We start from the raw sequence: 17,248 nt of genomic DNA, 5'->3' as shown, positions 1-17,248 counted from the left end.
GACCCAGAGAAGTCAAGTAACATGCCCAGGCTCACAGAGTTAAACATGTCAGATGAATTTCGGAGCACTTATTTAGTTGAATAATTAATTCCAAGTCTCAGTAACAATGCAGGTGTAAGGAATTGGGATAATGCTGGTCTTTTCTCTCAGAACTCTAAGTAGATGATTTCTTCTTTTTTTTTTTTCCTCTGTTTTTATTGGGGTATAGTTGTTTTAAGTAGGTGGTTTCGGTCAAGCTGGAAATTCCTGCTACAAAGGCTTTCTGATGACTTGTACTGTGGTTGGCATTTTATTTCTAGGAATTGCCTTCTGGGAGATTCTGCTGTTTAATGATTACACAACCCTGATTTTCTTAGTGAATTGCACCATTTGCCACTTTGAAGTCTTTCGAGTTATCAGTTTTACTTTCTTAAGGCTCTGTGGAGGAAGAACACATTCAACAGAAAAGTTACTCCCCTGCCCCCAAATATATTTCAGTGTTTTTTCTTGCCAAAGTCAATAGAACTATGGATTGTCTACAGCTGGGATGTGAGATGAGGCCCTAGTGCCTTCTCTCTGCCATCATTTATCTCCAGCTGTGATCTCAAGCTGTGGCTTAATTGGTTCAAACCTTGGATATCACTCAATGGATTGTGTACAGTAGCTAATGATACTGGTTCCGGCTTAAAAAAAAGCCACTGCCCCCTGTAGTATAGATCATTGAATTCATTCTATTTTTCTTTCTAGGACTGAAGACTTTGGAGCTCCAAAGCTGGTTACTTTTTTAAATGTTTAAGTAGGTTTTTTGAACCACTCTGTTCAGGTCACTCTTCTGTGCTTGGTTCAGCCTTCCTCCCAAAAGATGTGGGCACTTTGTGATAAAGACTGGGGGTGGGGAGTGGGAGAAATCCTCTGCTGAGGACAGTGAAAGGTGCAGAAAGCAGGTCTGTCCCTTATTCGAGGGCCTTAGCTCAGTGATTCCCTTCAAAGGAAAAGATGTAGGGTGAAGTGGTGAGGAATGGGCATCAATGTGGGCAGGAGAGGGAAACGGCAGGATATCCACTCATGTTTTTCATCACATTCACCAGCATTTAACAAGTCCTGATGGAATCAATTATGTGCCAGACCTTGTTTACAATCAAGTCCTGGAGTTTACAGTGGTGAATGAGACAAACATGGTTCCTGCCCTCCTGTAGCAGTGAGAAAGATCAGAAAACAGATGAACGATTTCTAAAAATCATTAACATTTATGGAAAGTGCTGATAGGAACTGAAGAGTGGGCTATTACAGAGAATAGTTGAGAATGGGGGATGGGACAGGACATCTATTTCAAATGGAATTATCAGATAAAGGCCTCTCTGAGGATGTGAAGGATAGGACTTGAAGGATAAGAAAGCCCAGGGAGAATTCTGGGCAGAGGAAATGGATTGTGTGAAGGCTCTAAAGCTGAGGTTGGCTCAGGCTAAAAGAAACTAAGCCTCCTGAGGGCCCTCAGCCTTCCTGGCTGGACTGCTTTCTCCAGAAGGTGACCATCTGTCCTAGGCCCAGTGCTTCCTTTTGTTTCATCCAAACATGCTCCTGGTAAGAGCATGAGAGCCAACTTTGCCAGGATTCACAATTCACTTGGGATCTCAACTTCAGCTATAGCTCTGAGGCAGTGTAGTAGACGTTGATCAAGAAAGGAAGATGAGGACTTCCCTGGTGGTGCAGTGGTTAAGAATCCGCCTGCCAATGGGGGGGACTCGGGTTCCATCCCTGGGCCAGGAAGATTCCACATGCCGTGGAGCAGCTAAGCCCATGTACCACAACTACTGAGCCCATGTGCTTCAAGTACTGAAGCCCTCGTGCCTAGAGTCCGTGCTCTGCAACAAGAGGAGCCACTGTAGTGAGAGGCCCACGCGCCGCAATGAAGAGTAGCCCCTGCTTGCCACAACTAGAGAAAGCCCACGCATAGCAACAAAAACCCAATGCAGCCAATAAATAAATAAATAAATAGAAAGTAAAGAGGGATTAACCAAAAAAAAAAAAAAAAAAAAAAAGGAGGATACTTCGGGACTTGGGGTCCCTCCTCTTTTATCTTAGGGCAAGTAAGTCTGAGTAAATCTTACTGTTACAAACTATTTACTTTCTCTGAGTTCAAATCCTGGTTCTGCTAACCTAGAAGCTGTAACTTTAGTCTATTACTTAACTGCTCTGTATCTCAGTATTCTCATCTGTAAAACAAGTCTAAGAAAAGCATCTACCTCACAGGATTGTTATGAGAATTTAATTTGTTAATGTTAGCTAAGTGCTTAGATTGGTACCTGGCACTTAAGCATTCAACAGTCATGTTGCTGTTATTAATGTCATTATCATACTTAAGCTGTGGTACCCCACTGACGCCTTGTACGGTGGGGAGGTGGTATTATGTGTTCTCCTGGTGCTCGGCTGCCTGGAATCAAGGTATAGCCTTAATATATAACTCAGTTCAGAAGTCATTTTTATACCAGGCACTGTGTCGGACACTTTACTACACCATTTCCTTTGATTCTCCTAATAATCATAAGAAGCATGTATTATTATCCCTGTTTTATAGATGCAGAAACTCAGGTTTAAAGAGGTTAGCTAACTTATCCAACACCATGAAGCTAATATGATTCCTAGGTCTAAGGTTCTGACTCAGCAGGCTTGGCTAAGGCCTCAGAATCTGCATTACAAGTACCTCTCCCAACCTTCCCAATTCCGATGAGGGCGACCTCTTTATTGTACTTTGGAAAACTATGGCCTAGATGATCTCTAAGAATCCCACTGGCTACAAAGTCTGTGAAGATGAGAAAATCTATACATTCGAGTACACAGTTTAGTGGGGAAGGCAGTTTGTGGCTGTTAATGTTTGTTTTTTTTTTTTTTATAAGAAAAGTAACTCAGTTCAGGGCATTTTTCTGACATGGTCATTGTCTAACAGGCACACTGGGACTGAAAACTGTGCCCCTGTAAGTGTTTTGCATTATGTAATCCCTGTTCATAATTTCTCATCTGCCATTCCAAAATCAAATCAAATCAAATCAAATGAAAATGCTCCGAAAACCAAAAGTCTTAAGTTTGGAGCAACTCATTTTGCAGTCAAATTTGACTGAATTGAAGTAAGTTTATTTGCAGATGTTATTTAAACCACTTGCTATGAATATCTATACACTGCACTACAAAATTATCAATATGCTTGATTAAGGGATTGTATTTATTAATAGTTACATAACAAATCACCCCCAAACTTAATGGTTTGAAACAACAAATATTTATCATGTCACAGTTTCTGTGGGTCAGGAATTCCAAAGCAACTCGCCTGTGCAGTTGTGACGCAGGGTCTCCCGTGTGGTTGCAGACAAGGTGTTGCTGGGGCTGCAATCTGAAGGCTTGACCAGGGCTGAAGGATTCTCTTGCAAGATGGCTCATTCATATGGCTCTCGGCAGGAGGCAGCACAATGTCTTTTATGAGCTGGTCTCCAAGTGTCACACTGTTCCTCCTGCTTTGTCCTGTTTCTTAGAAGAGAGTCACCAAGTTCAGCCCCCACACAAGAAGAGATTTAGTTTTCACCTCTTAAAGAAGAGAATATCACAGAATTTGTGGACATATTTTAAAACCACCATAGGAATGCTACCCATACCTCTCTGGGGGTGTTCTGTTATATTCAAGCTTTGGAGCAGTCTTACCCTACTAAAGAATTCGATAAAGATTACTAAATAATTATGAATTGCATTTGGCACCAAGAGTTTTGGATGAAGGGTTATGTTTCTGTAGTATGATAAGCTTGCAGTATGCTTTTTATCACTTTAAATAAGTTAAAGAAATATAGAATGTTTTGAAATATTTTCAAGCTGTAAGGAATCTTGTGGATTATGCAGTAACCAGAGTTTAGTCTCATCACCTTTACTCTCTACAGATGAGTAACTTGAGACTCAGAGAGGAAAAAAAGTATTTGCTAAGAACATACATACTATGTTTCAGACACTGCTAAGTGCTATGGATATATCATTTTATTAAATTCTCCCAGCTTTCCTAATGAGGAAAATAAGGGTCAGAGAGGCAAGTAGCATGTCCTAGATTAGACATCTAGTGTGTTTTGGAGACAAGGCTAAAACCCATATCTCCCAAATGCCAGCCAGAGCCCTGCACATGTAACACCCTCTCTCATGACCCCATGGGATGTAACAGTAGGCTGGTAAGGCCTAGGTACCATAACTCTGGAGGATCAAGGTGAAGACTTTTCTCTCCAAACATTCAGGGTTTTTAGTCTCTAGATCTCACCTGACTTCTTCTTCCTGAGCTAATGTCCAACCTGAAAGTCTCCTCTGGAAACCAGACGAGAACCACAGAAGTTACAGAAGCAGTGACCACACTGCCTGTTGCCTCACCCTCAAACTGGGTTTCTGAACTTCAAGCTGGGTAAGTGCTGCTGAGCTGTGAGAGGGTAGGTTCCCACTTTGGGATGGCTTCTCAGGATACCTCAGGTATATGTCATGTTCTCACTGTCATCTAAGAGGTGTTCAAGAACAGGGCCTCATCCCCAGGGGACCATGGCTGGAGATGGCTTTCCCAAGTGCTGTCAAGCTTTCAACTCTATGAAGGATATGCCAATCATTAGAAATCTAAGTTAAAAAGTCACAATAACAATAGTCATAGTAATAACCTCAGTATTGTTTTAGTGATAAGGATATGCCAATCATTAGAAATCTAAGTTAAAAAGTCACAATAACAATAGTCATAGTAATAACCTCAGTATTGTTTTAGTGATATGTTAGAAAATCCAATCCAAATGACATAATCTAAAGGAATATTAATTGCAAAGTCCAGATATGGGGTTGATTTCACGTGTGGCATGATGAAGACAATGAAATGCTCCAGAAGGACTTAGTTTCTCTTTCATCTCTCAGCTGCCTTATTCTGTGGACTTCATTCTCAGACTGTCTGACTTGGTCCCTGAGCTAATCACTGTCACCAGAAGAGTGTAGTGTTCTCATTGGCCAGGCCTGGGTCACATGATACTCCTGGATCAGGGGATCGGGAAGAGTACAAACTACCAAAACAACAACGACAGCAACAATTCATTTTACTGTAAGTAGAATGAAGGGATGTTGCTAATAAATTTGACAAGCATTTGAGCTCTTGCTGTGTGCCAGGCTCTGTGCTAAGCACTCTACATGCACAATCTTATTTGATCTTTGTAAACAACGCCATGAGATATATATCAATATTACCCAATTATAATAGATGAAGAAACTGAAGCTCAGAGAAGTTAAGCAGCATGCTCAAGGTCACACACCTAGTAAGTGATGAGGCTGAGTTTGAACCGGTTTTGTCCGATTCAAGATCCATTCTTATTCCATTCCATGAAGCTGGCTGTGGCGTTGGCTTCCTCTAAGTCATTTAGGCTGGAAACATCAGAGTCTTTTACAACATCTATTCATCATCTACATCCAACTAGTCATTAAATCTAGTTGATCCTAACGCTACCAGGTCTATCTGTCCGCATTGCCACTGCCCTAGGTAAGCACCTAATCACTTCTTCCTGGATAACTGCAATAGCTTATACTTTCCTCAGAGAACATGTGAGGCCTGAGGACAATTTTTTTTTCCCCCTGAGGACCATTTTAACTAACAAATTTATATTAAAAGTTAGACTCCCATAAAAATCTGTATCATCTGGCATTCTTTGAAAAATAGAAAAACCTGGTGACACTGGGCCCACAGCCTACATAGCAACAATGGTTGAGATTAAGCAGCAGCTGTCTGCTGATGAGAAGAAGCAGGTCTCCACTGCTTCAGAACTCCTCACTCAAGTCCCTTGCCTGCCCTCTGTAGGCATCTGAGTTTGTAAGCCTAACACCTAGTCTTGCAACTGATCTGTGAAGTGCCCTTTAGGAAGTGTCCATTTCTGAGGTCAGCAGGCCTGCCTCAGTGTTGTGGAAGGTGCGGTCTCCCCCTATTATCCCAACCCCAACGAAACTTCTGCCAGGCATATAGGAAACAGCCCTAGTTTTTGTATCTCCTTATAGTTCATCCTCTAGGAGAATAGCATTCCTTGTCATATTATGAAGTAACCTTTTTTGACCTTCAGAGGTCAATGTACCCATACTCCTTGAAACACCTATGGAATCTATACCCCAAGAATTTTTTCTTATGAGGTTTAGGCCTATCATAAACTCTTATTCACATTAATATATTCACCTAATAGTCATGGATTGAATGCCTACATGTGCCAGTCACTGTGTTAGGTGTTGAAAAGAGTATAGAAAAATAGGACCATCCCCTGCCTCAAAGGCATCCTAATCTCATGGGGAGTTAGAGAGAGAAACAGATCAGGGCGACTTGTGTTTCAGGGGCTAGAATCTAAGTGGCGCAGGCCATAGGATGGGTACACAGAGGGAATCTGAGATATCTTGCCTGGTAGTACATTCCAGACTGTTATCAGACAATGGTCAGGCCTTGGTGTCCTTCTCTTGACCTAGTGCTGGGTGATAATTACTGAGCACCACTATGTCCTTGGTATAAAGTGCCAGATACCTATGTTGCTTAACTTAATCTTCATGACAATCCATGAGGACTGTATTAAATGAACGAGTACATTAAAACATTTAGAAAAATATCTGACCCAAGGTAAATGCTCCATGAAGTTACCTGTTGTTATCCTATGTTCTATACATACATACATACGTAATTATATATATACATATATACATGCATACATACATACATATATAATTATATATTCTATTATTCTGTAGTGGATGAAAGTGAGATCAGGTGATGTGGGCTCAAAAGCCCATGAGGTCCAAGCATATGTCTTAGGTAATTTCCCAAGGAGGCCCAAAAGCCAGCTTGGGTTTCTGTCCTGGCAGAGTGGATAGGTAACAAATGGTGGATTCACACCATGGGATCTATGTAGCAGACAGAAGTAATAAATATGCAGCGTGCATAGTGCTGGTGAGTAGGAGGACTTGATTCTTAGCTCCTTCTGAAGGGGGCTTCTCAACAGCAGCTGTTGGGGGCCTGTGGGAATGCAGGCTGTGGCAGATACAGTAGAATGACTCGCTCAGCATCTATCTATCCTTCCTCCGCTTGCCTTCCTGAACTGCAGAGGCTGCAAAGGTAAAATCCACCTTATCAGCCTCTTTTACAGGTTCTGGGTATGATTAGAGTGTCATTCAGATGTGCTTGCAGGAGACTCAAATTAGAATCAAGTTAAGTGGGGACGAAGGTGGGGCCACCTTGTTGCTACACTATGTTGCTGGTGTAGGCTTGGCTGATGCAGAGCCAACACTGACAATAGCAGCCCCTTCATCCTGGGTTGTGGCTAAGGATCGCCTTAAGGCGGTCAGGGCCTGGAGACAGCAGTTGAGATGCCATCTGTATGTTGTTTAGGGTGCCATTCCTGGGGGCCCAGCCTAGAGCCCGCTTCTCCATCAATTTTGTAAGCGCCCAATTCCCTGTAATCCTTTCCTGCTTAACACAGCTGGAGCTGGTTTTCTATTATGTGTGTGGGTGGGGGTGTGTTTTAAGATTTCAATGTGAAATCTCCTGATGTGTAAATATGGATTTGGACAAGGTGCCTAACCTTTCTGAGCCTGGTTTCCTTGCCTATAAAAATGGTTGTGTGAAACCACTTCCCATGGCGTCGTGGGGAAGATTCATGGAATATCATTTGCAAAGTGCCTTCCATATAGTAGCTGCTCCATAACAGAAAACTTTGTGTAGTGTAAGAAGCACGGGTTTTGTGGAAATTGCGTTCAAATCATGATAACACTGCTTATCAGCTGTGTAACTACTTAAAACTTTCTGAGGCCCTGGGAGATACTAGTACCACATGGTCTTTTTGTTTGTGTGCTGGTTTTGGTGAGGATTAAGGAGCTAACACATAAAAAGATGCCCAGCACAGTCCTAGCCTGGCACATAGTAAGTAGCCTCTTCTCAAATGTTAATTCCCTTCTTTATCTCCTATTCCCTCCAATTCACAGTAATTTTAAATATATCTGCTGATAAATAGGATGGTTGGAAAGAAACTAGGTAAATGGTTGTAAAGGATGCAGTTACACAACCAGCCATGTGCTCCCTAATGGGAGACTGATCATTTTTTTTCTCCGTAATACAGGAAATAAAGCTGTATCTGCCACTTCAGTGGGTATGTCTGGGTGCTCTGGAGACTGTTCTGTACGTACCTCTTTCCTGCCCCCAACCGTCCTTTCTTCTGCTACCAAAGCTCTGCTTCAGAAGATAGGGCTGGCGCTCTGGGCATCTGGGGACTGCCAAGTGAGATAGGAGTGGATTGGGGAAGGCAAGCCCTCTGGGCTGCTTGGGAAAGCATCAGTAAGGTCAAAAGAGAGGAGGAAGGGATGATGCTGGACACACAGTGGGTCTGTTGGTTACTCAAAAGAGTTGTTGGAGCCCTGGTGTTATCCATAGAAGGGTTTGGGCAGGTGCAGAGCAAGCATAAGGCAGAGTAGGAACTAGAGCATCATGGATAGAAGGCAGGGAATAGTGGCCAGTTTAGGATTATTCGTTAGCCTTTCTTGTGAGGTATACTTCTTGGCAAGAAGTATTGAAACAGGAGGGCAGGGGGCAGGGGACAACCTGTGATAGAATGACATAGCCTGAGGACATGACATAAACTGATTAGAACCAAATGGGTCCAGGATGGTGGACAGGTCGACTTCCAGGTGCCGTGACAGTTCCAAGGCTGACCATGAGGATCCAGAAGTGGGCAGTGGCCCAATTCCTGGAACTCCCCCCTCCCCAACGCTTCCTGAAACAGCTGGAATACTGCACCCCCTCATTAGCCTATGAAATTACCCACCCTTACAAAAACTGACAACCCCCATACCCTGGTGCCTTTCTCACCTTCTGAGAGGGCCCACACTCTGTGTTTTTCTCTAAATAAGTCTACTTCTTACCTATCACTCTGTCTCTCACTGAATTCTTTCTGAGATGAGACATCAAGAATCTGAGCTTCATTAAGTCCTAAAACCAGGTGTGTGATCTCAGTTGGAGGACCTTGGGTTTTGGCTGGGTGTGAGTCCCGGCTGTGTGGGCTCAATTCCCAATCTGAGGTGCATGGTTTCAGCATGACTAGTAGAATCCATTGAAAAGCATTTTCAGAGGCCATCAATAGACAGTTATGTTGAGTCTTGCCCAATATATACTCCCATAAGCTCTGGAGGGAAGAACAGTGTTTTGTTTTTATTTTTATTTATTTTTAACCCTTCCAAAGCCTACCAGTGGGGATTAGCACACAGTGATTGACATTCAGCCTGTAACTTAGCGTGGGCAGGGCATCTTGTGGACAGACTTGGCCACTCAGCAAACATTGGTGGAGTGCCCACGATGTTCCCGCCAGAGGCTGAAGATATAAAGATAAATAAAATAGTCCCTGTACCCAAGCAGCTGACATTCTAGAGACAGAGGCAGAGGCAGGGGTTCAGCTAACACTAAATGAGTACCTACTATGTACCTCCTGCCAGTTTCTGGGGATGTAACAGCGAGTAAGGTCTGGTCCCTGCTTTTAAAGGCCTTACAGGCTGTTGGGGTGGGGGTGGGAAGAAGCTGTCAGATGGACAGGCATTTACAATCTGGTGCCCTTCAAGGGGCTAAGGAGGATCTGGTTGGCCCCCTTTTCCAGAATGTTGGGGCCTGTGAGGGCGCTGTCTAGAGTGGAGCATTGGGCTAAGAAGGGGTGAGCAGGACTTAACCCGGTGACAAAAAGGGGGTGATATGTGGGTGTGTTCCCATCGCTGAGGGTGGGAAGAGGCCACCCCAGGCAAAGGAAGATGCACTGGCCCAAGAAAGGGCCTGGAGGCCTGAGAGGATGGGGTAAGTTTGGTATTGCTGGAGGGTAAGTTACACGATGGAAGGGAGTGGTGGGAAGTGAGATTTGAAGCAAGTTGGGACTGGCTGTTGCTGAAACTTGTTTGTCTTGCTAAGTAGAGAACCTGAATTTTAAATAGAAAGCAATGGGGAACTAGAAGAGCTATTTTATAAGTTAGGTTGAATTCATTAATTCCACAAACATTTATAGATTGCTAAGTATGTATGTATTCACTCGTGGACTAGATTCTAGGAGTATGATGGTGTGTAAAATAGCTCTTGCCCATGTGGAGTTTGCGATCCAATGAGAGAGAGACAGATTAAACGGATTTTTTGTTTGTAGGAGAATTAAGGTCATATTTACATAATTAAAAATCAGTTAAAAATCATTGTACACTACATAGTCACCCCAAAGAAATGAATAGTTATAAAATATGACAAGTGCTATGATGGCAACTCTAAGTCAGCTGGTGGTAAAATGAGAAATAATGGCCAATAATAATAGTCACAGGCATTTGGTGAGTGATCTCAGTGTAGTTGTCATCATGCTTCACACGGATTATCTCGCTGAATCTTCAAAGCAATCAGATGAATGAGATTTATCTCACTTAGGGGTGTATGTCTGACTCAGATTTGTACAGTTAAGCATTGAGATTGCATCTTGATTTTTATCTTTTGGTATTGGCAACTGTGATATTAGACTGGATAATGGCCCCCAAGATATCCACATCCTAATCCCTGAAACCTGTGAATATGTTACTTTACACACAGAAAGGGACTTTGCAGATGTGATTAAATTAAGAAGCTTGAAATGGGGAGAGTAGCCTTGATTATCCAGGTGGGTCCAATGTAATCACAAGGGTCCTTATAGGAGGGAGGCAGGAAAGTCAGAGAGAAAGGGGAGATGTGATGACAGAAGCAGAGGTTGGAGTGATGTCCTTTGAGGAGGGAAGAGGGCACCACTAGCTAAAGGATGCAAGAGGCCTCTGGAAGCTAGAAAAGGCATGGAAACGGATTCTCCCCCTAGAGCTTCCAAAAGGAACAAATCTCTGCCGACACCTTGATTTTAGCCTCTAAGAACCATTTCCATCTTCTGACCCCCGCAATTATAAGGTGGTAAATTTGTGTCATTCTAAGCCACTAAGTTTGTAGTAATTTTTTTACAGTGGCAATAGGAAACTAATAAAGCAAGGGGTTTTTTTTTTTTTGAAACTTTCCTCTAAACAGCTGGATCAAAAGCTCCACATCAGAACACTTTGCTTTGCATAAAAGACAAACAAGTATTTTAGAAGCTTGTAGAAGGTCTCCAGCTGGGGGAATGAGTCTGAAAGCCAAAGGAGAATGGAAGGAAATGGGAGAGAGAGAGGTTTGTTTTTTGGGGTTTTTTTTTTTTTTTGGCGGGGTTGTGGGGGGAGGTGCCACATGTGGGATCTTAGTTCCCCAACAAGGGTTGGAATCTGCGCTCCCTGCAGTGGAAGTGCATAGTCTTAACCACTGGACTGCCAGGGACGTCCTGAGAGAGGGTATTTTAAGTGAAGGGACCCAAAGAAACAAAAACATAGAGGCGGGACACAGAAAGCACATTTGAGGGAGGGTTGATAGTCTGGATTTGCTAAAACCATCAGGCACGTCAGACAGGTGGAGTATGACATAAGGGTGGGAATTTTGGCTGCAGTCAGACCAGGGAGCCTAACCCTTAGATGTGTGAGCACTGACTAGGCAGTGAAGGGTCATAAGAGGATTTGGGAGAGGGGCATGTGACCTAATCATGCAGTGTTTTATGAAGAATTCACTCCAAGGATGGGAGCAGTAGGAGGGTAGGGGCAAGGTGACCAGTTCTGAGACTTTTGCTGTCACCTGCCCCCTATAATGCAAGTCTGAACCAGCCTGGTAGCAGTGGGAAAGGAGAGGGGAGTCTCCCTGCTATAAATAACACTAAGAAAAATGTCTTTACACCAGCAGTTCTCAAAGTGTGGCCCCTGGGCCTCTGCAGTGTCCTTTTAGGGAGTCCTCAAGGTTAAAGACATTTTGTACTCTCATTCTCACAGTAAACAGTGAAGTCTTTCAGAGGTTACATGATATGTGGAGTTGCCATGTATTCAATGCAAAAGGAGTATACAGCTCTCTCCCATTAAGCCAGATATTAAAGAGACTTGAAAAAAAATGTTTTGTTTTGGAAAATGTTATTTCACAAAAATGCTCTTTATACGAACACATAATGACTTGTTATTTCTAAATGAGTATATATTTAGACACCTCTAAGAATTAATTTCTAGTACGGTAATATTGATGGATATAAGCCATTTAAGCAGTAGCTCTCTGGGGCCTTCAATAATTTTTTAGCCATATAAAGGGGTCATGAGACAAAAACTGTGAGATTTGCTGTTGTATACACATCTCTGGGCCTGATTCTGTTTACTTATTTGGGTAAATTCCTAGACTTTAGTCGAAAGATCAGTCTTTTAAATCCTGGAAGGGGCAAGGCAGATGTGACTTCCCACCTGACAGCCAAGGCTCAGTGGGATTAAGGGACGGTGGGCAGGTGCACACACCTTGCATGAAAGGAATAAGGGCCTAAAGCCTTGTGTTTGCGCCTGTATCCCAGGGTTTTCTCATTGCTCCAAGTGCCAGAGAAGGGGTCGGCCTGTGGGAAGGAGCCCTCAGAGGGTCAGTCCTTAGGCTGCAGCCACCGCCCCAGGGCCCGGCTGCACGCCAGGCTAGCGCTTCCCCGCCTGTGCTCAGGGCTCCCTCTAGAGGCTGCGCGTAGATCCTACACCATTCTTTATCTTTCTATTGTTCCCGCCGAACTTTTTCCAGCCCAGGAGGAATTGAAGTTCAGTGGCTGTCAGATGCCTTGAAGCAGACAACCGGCAACAAGCACATCTCCGTTTTCACATGAGGAGACTGTGGAGCTGAGAAGCAGCGTGTTGCAGTGATGAAGGCACTGAACTGACCTGAATCTTGGGCAACTGGGGTCACTTGATCTCTCTGGGTTTCGATTACTCAAGAGAAAACGGCCTACCTGATCTAGTCACAAAGATCCTTCCAGCTCTAGCAGCCTATTATTCTAGGTGCCAGTTGTTCCCATGCCCCAGGCCAGTGGAAGAAGGCGACAGGGAGAGGGCTTAGTTCTCTGGGCTGCTGTCTCTCACAGCTCTCCTTGCACTTACGGTTTGGCTCAACCTGAATCTGACTTCAGGATGGGTCTTGGTAATTACAGTGCTCAATGATTCTGTCCTTTAGCAAGTTCATTTTTTGAAGACCTTCTCTACAATTCATTCATTTATTAAACAAACAATAACAACCTGGCATTGACTGAGATACGTGTCAGGCACTGGGCCAAGGGCCGTACACATATTTTCTAACTTGATCCTGCCCAACCCCTATAAGGTAAGTGCTAGCATTATCCCCATTTTAAAGAGGAGAAAACTGAGGTACAAGGAGCTGAAGTCACTTGACAAGGTCACAAAGCAACTGTGCGGCAGAACCAGAATTCAAAACCAAGCAGTCTGGCTCCACAGCCATGACACTATACCTAGCCTTGATAATAAGAGTTTTTTAGGGTTTGCTGTGTCCTTGGAGCTTTATGTACAATATCTCATTTAATACTTACAATTCTATAAAGAAATTCTATAAAGTAGGTATGATCATCTCAGTTTTACAACAAAGATACTTATTTTTCAGTCACCCAAATACTGAGTGGGAGAGCTGAGATTTCATCTCTAAGTCTTCAAAGACTGTATTCTTCAATTCAGAGCCATCTATGTGCCAGGAAAAGATGAGGAAGACCAACTGAGTCTTCAAGGAGCTTAGTTTCCTTGTGGGGTAAGAATAGTTGCAGACATTTACTGAGCAGTGTTCTAAGCATTTACACATATGAACTCATTTAATCCTCACAACAATCCAGTGAGGTAGATCTGATTATTATTCTATTTTGCAGATGAGGAAATCAAGGTACAGGAGAGGGAGGGGTAAAATAAATTGCCAGAAATCCCTCTCACTTGTGGTAAATGATAGAGTTGGGATTCAAACCCAGGGAAAAAAATGCCTGGTTCTAGTACCCATGCTTTTAACCACTATGTTGTCCAAACAGCAAATAGTTCCTACAGAGATGCAGAGGCCACGACCAGGGTTGAAGACAGCTGAAGGGAGCAAGCCCAGCCTGCAGAGAGATCCCAGGGAGGGAAGGGAGGTGTCACCCCTGGGCTCTGTTCCTCTATGGCCGTGGCCTTCCAGCTATCTATGAGTCTGCTGCACTTGAAATTACGCCTTCTCCTCAAATCTAAGGGCTAAAAGTAAACTCAACACATACCCCCAAATCTTTCTAAATGTCTCTTTCTTGCCAATGTCAGAAACCCAGCTCTGGTGGATAATTTGTTGGTACTCCAGGACTGTGTTAAGAAAGATTCTAAGATGATGTCGTGTCCAGCATCAGCAAGAAAGAGTGATAGGATTAATGAACACATTTCTGTTGTGGGATGGGGAAACAGACAGCCTGTGCCATATATTTGCTGTCTCTGAAGTGAGCTCTGTCCTGAGAAGGGCTTAAGGAACTGGGTCCTCACAGCAGGTGCTGACGGCCATGGCTGAGAGCATGGCTGTTCTTGGGGAGAGCAGGCAGGTGCTAAGTCATACTGGCCAGGCTTAGAGAAAAAGGAATTCTGGAAAAGACGCATCAGTGGGGCACTAAAGTGAAGTTTCTAAGCTGGGGAAGGATGGCAGGGCCTAGAGGAAAGAAAAGGGGCAGGTGATTTCCTGTTGGAAAACCATGGCAGAAAAGCTTCAAACCCCAGGACGGGATGAAGCAGGGACCACTCAGACACACAGCTGAGAATTTCTCCTGAGCTATGGAGTTCTCTCCTCAAGAGATAGAAAGCAATGGTGACGTTCAGCTGGGTAGGATAGGGTTCTGGCATAAATTCCAGTGGGAATAAAATCATCCAGGATAAGTGGGTAGAGGTAGAAGAGAAGACGCTGGTTGGGACTTAGGTTGTGAGTACAGTAAACATGGTAAGTGAACCTGAACACAGTGAGGGGACTTGAAATAAGGCTGAGCTGGGACTAGGAAGTGAAACATCACGCGAGGAATTCTCACTGTCTCCCGTCTCTGCTTCTTTATGCTTGTGTGCTTTGCTCTGTCCTCTCCCTGACAGCTGTCTTCAATTCTTAGCCCACTTGTTAGAATGAGGCTACCTCTGGCTCCGAGGTTCTCATATCACAATTCCGGCCCAAGTTCAACAAGACTTTGGGTCTCCGTTCCTAATTTTGGGGAGCAGGCATCAGGTTGGCCCATCTTTGGTCTGTTGTCCACCCTGGGCCACTCAGCTAAGGCAGGGAAGAGCCTTTAACAGGAGAACACACCTGTTAAAGGCTCATCCCCATGGATGTGGGATGGGGCTGGGGAATTTTCCCAGGTAGAAGGACTAGAGTTGGCCTGTGGGGATAATGGTATTTACTAGAAATGAGAGGGTCTAGAGACAGAGCATTGGAAAACACCAACATTGATTGGATGTTAGAGAGAAGAGATGGGGAAGGAAAAGCAGAAAGAGTCTTCAGATAGGAGGAAAACCAATAGAGAGAAGGGTTTATTTCAAGATGGAGGGAGGCATAAAGTGTCAAATGTTACAGAACAGCCAAGAAGGATGAGCAATGTCAGAGACCATTTGATTACAGAAAGTCCCAGAAAACCTTTTACACAGCATTTTAAGGAGCAATTTGGTAAAGAAATCAGACTTCTGTAGGTTAAAGGAAGTGTTAGCTGTGCTGTCAACTCTGGAAAAAGAATTCAACTGCACTGTGTTGAGTTGGCATTATTCACAATTTAACATATATTGGCATAGAAACAGTAACCTCCCCCTCCCCAGTCATTACAGGGGTAACACACTTTATCAAATATGTAAGTCTTTATCTACATGGTTTAGATTACAGAAACAAATACATATTTTCAAAATAATGTTAAAAAAGGGAGGATCAGGAATCCAAAGTCCAATAAACGTAAGATGTGCTCAATCTTACTTGTAACCATGGAAATGCAATGAAACATAATTATACACTCACCAGATTCACAAAAATTTTAAAGTCTGAAAACTCCAAGAACTGGCAAAACATGGAATAATAGGAATAATTCTGAAAAACTGCCAGTGAGAGAACAAATTGACAGAGCCCAAAAGTTGCCAACTCATTACATTCAAGAGTGTGCCCTTTGCATAGGACATTTGGGGGGATGACGCCCCCTTCAATTGTACAATGAGGTGGCCTGCTTTGGAAGACAGCTTGGGAATTTTTAGTTAAGTTGAAGATTCACATACTTATCACATGGCAGTTTCACTTTCAGACATACAGCTAGAGAAATTTGTGTAAATATACAATAATATAAGTCCAAGAATGTGTGTAGCACAATTGTGCATCATAGACCCAAACTGTAAACAATCCAGTGTCTGTACAAAATAAAATGGAAAAACAAAGCTACCATGCATTCATTCATCATGGAAAAACAGCAAAGAAAATGAGTACATTAGAGCTACATGCAACCTGGACGCACCTCACACACGCGATGTTGAAGGAAAGAGGCAAGACACAGAAGAATACGACAGAGTGTTTCTCAGGAAAAAAAGGTCCTAAACAGGCAAAGCAAAATTATTTGGTACAGAGATGACTACTGTAGAGAAAAGTGAAAAATAAATGAAAAGCAAGTGAAGGATTTCTATAAAAGTCAGGATGGAGGTTGCCTCTGGTGGTGACAGGGCTGGGATTGGATGGGGCTCACTGAGGTTCCCTGGTGCTGGCATTGTTCTGTTTTTGGCCTGGGGTAGTGGTCACATGGACCTTTGTTTTTATAATTATTCATCAAACTGTACATATTTGTATGTACTTTTCTATGTTTATATTATTTTTTGAATTAAAGAATAAAAAAGGGGTAAAGGATGAGGAAATTGGTATGCTGAGCATACACATTTCATTTTTTGCTCTCTCCCAGAACCCAGCTAAAAATGTGTGTGTGTGTGTGTGTGTGTGTGTGTGTTTTGTGTAGACTTGCACGCCCAGGGGAACAAAAGAAGAGAATGCAGCTGAATGAGTGGTAAATGGCTCAACAGACTCACTTAAGTAGAATTCTAAACTGGCGATGGGGAAAGCTGTGATGAAATAAAATTCAAATTTTATGGCAAGACAAGAAAAATCTAAGCATAAAAATTTCCCCTGCGCATTTGGGCCTCCCATCTCCCCTTTAGTGTGTATTGTGCATCTGCATTAACCAGACCTCCTTAGGAGATAACCTTCCTTCTTAATGCTGTAAGGGGTCATGGTGACCCACTACTCTTTCATGTAGATCTAGATGGTGTAAACTGTCATTACGTTATTTATTTATTTATTTAGTCTGCGTTGGGTCTTCATTGCTGCACGTGGGCTTTCTCTAATTGTGGCGAACGGGGGCTA

The sequence above is a fragment of the Hippopotamus amphibius genome, chromosome 1 (genome assembly GCF_030028045.1).
Source record: "Hippopotamus amphibius kiboko isolate mHipAmp2 chromosome 1, mHipAmp2.hap2, whole genome shotgun sequence".
NCBI lineage: Eukaryota > Metazoa > Chordata > Mammalia > Artiodactyla > Hippopotamidae > Hippopotamus > Hippopotamus amphibius.
The sequence above is the reverse complement of the archived record's forward strand: the minus strand, read 5'-3'. Positions refer to the sequence as shown.